The sequence below is a fragment of the Suricata suricatta genome, chromosome 5, assembly GCF_006229205.1.
Source record: "Suricata suricatta isolate VVHF042 chromosome 5, meerkat_22Aug2017_6uvM2_HiC, whole genome shotgun sequence".
Classification (NCBI taxonomy): Eukaryota; Metazoa; Chordata; class Mammalia; order Carnivora; family Herpestidae; genus Suricata; species Suricata suricatta.
This window is the reverse complement of record NC_043704.1, coordinates 140,559,202-140,560,966: the sequence shown is the minus strand read 5'-3', so window position 1 is coordinate 140,560,966 and position 1,765 is coordinate 140,559,202. Positions and strand designations below refer to the sequence as shown.

Below are 1,765 nucleotides of genomic sequence, written 5' to 3'. Positions count from 1 at the left end.
TTATCAAGGCTGAAGGGGAGTGCAAAGGTGACAAGAGTTACAATGCACTGAGGCCAGATACATGGTTCCACATGTGGCAAGGTGGAATGTCACTACCACAGTGAAAACCTTAATCCGGGGCCTTAAATTTATTAATGAATTTATTCAATCAACAAAGGCTCCAGGTACTAATTCATGTTGCTAAGATGTTGCTATAAACAGCCAGAAAGTCCTTGCCTTCAAAAAGCTGACATTCTTTTTAAAAACAAATTTTTTTAATGTTTATTTTGAGAAAGAGAGAGAGATAGACAGAGAATGAGTGGGGAAGGAGCAGAGAGTGAGGGAGACACAGAATCCAAGGCAGGTTCTAAGTTCTAAGCTGTCAGCACAGAGCCTGACAAGGGGCTGGAACCCACAAACTGTGAGGTCATGACCTGAGCAGAAGTCAGACACTTAACTGACTGAGTTACCCAGGTGCCCCTCTGACATTCTCTCTCTCTCTCTCTCTCTCTCTCTCTTTTTTATCTTTATTTATTTTTGAGACAGAAAGATAGAGAGAGACAGAGTGCAAGTAGGGGAGGAACAGAGAGAGAGGGAGACACAGAATCTGAAGCAGGCTCCAGGCTCTGAGCTAGCTGTCAGTACAGAGCCTGACGCGGGGCTCGAACCCATAAAACGTGAGATCATGACCTGAGCTGAAGCCAGATGCTTAACTGACTGAGCCACCCAGGCGCCCCAGACATTCTTAATGGGTGTACTACACTGAATAACATGGACAGAAGATCACTAAAATAATGATTTTTCTAAAGGAAAAGTTTAGGTACAGCTTATAAAAACTGGAATTATAAACTAAAACATAACAGAAATTTTCAGTTTCTACTTCGACTTTGAAAGGCTGATTCTGCTCCAATATTCTAGACTTAGGAGAATCTCTAACAGAGGAAGATAAAAGCACTTACCCCACAATAGGATTAAAAGAACTTGTGTATAGAGGTAAAAATCAAAGAAAAGCTTTCACCTGCTTCATTTGAAATTACTCATAACTCCTCCTATGATTCACTATCTCAAACACCCACGAAACTTCACTCAGAGCCCACGCTCCTTTTGAAATAGCGTGTGTCCCAGTGGTTATGGATCTGACCTTGTTCCTTAAAAGATAATATGCTTTCTACCTTTCACCTGTGCTGTGTTCGATTTAAATCAGATGTTAACTGCCTTACATTTTGGAGAGCTAGCCATCCATTGATGTAAGCATCATAAATTCATCCATCCATTTATCCATCCAATGCCTTGTCCAGTGCCTGGCCTATTATCGACCTTTAGCAAATATCTGATGAATGAATTTAAAAAATCCACTAAACCTTGATTGTCTGCTATGTGCCACTTACCATCTACAGACCCAGTATCCACTTCTTCCTGGACATCATCTGGAAGCAGGTTCCCTCGGGTTTCAGGAGTGTGTGGTGACTGTTCAGAGACAGGGAAAGTGTGAATATAATTTTTATAACAAATTGCTTATCTAACACGCAAAAAATCTAATCATGCACAACATTTATATATACATAGGAAGGGTTGTTAAGAAAGGTAAGCATCCGGTTAACTTAGAAAAAGCTTATAGGCAAAAGAATACTCTTGTGAGTTCTACACTAGTAGCTTAGTGTTTGGACTGAGAGTTGCCACTTTCTCTGAGGGGACAACACACTGAATGGGATTCACTTGAACACCTCCAGGGACTTACTGAAACTCTCTTTAGTGTCCCTTTAGGGGAATGAGATCCACAAAGTTG

General features: G+C 40.9%; 1 long non-coding RNA gene across 1 annotated transcript in view; it reads right to left on the bottom strand.

The window, feature by feature from the left end:
- LOC115291376 overlaps positions 1-1,441 on the bottom strand; it is a 23,114-nt gene extending 21,673 nt beyond the window's left edge. Inside the window, exon 1 of the long non-coding RNA XR_003908412.1 lies at positions 1,368-1,441. This is a non-coding gene — a long non-coding RNA (uncharacterized LOC115291376). The remainder of the gene's footprint in view (positions 1-1,367) is intronic.
- Positions 1,442-1,765: the final 324 nt, after the last annotated feature.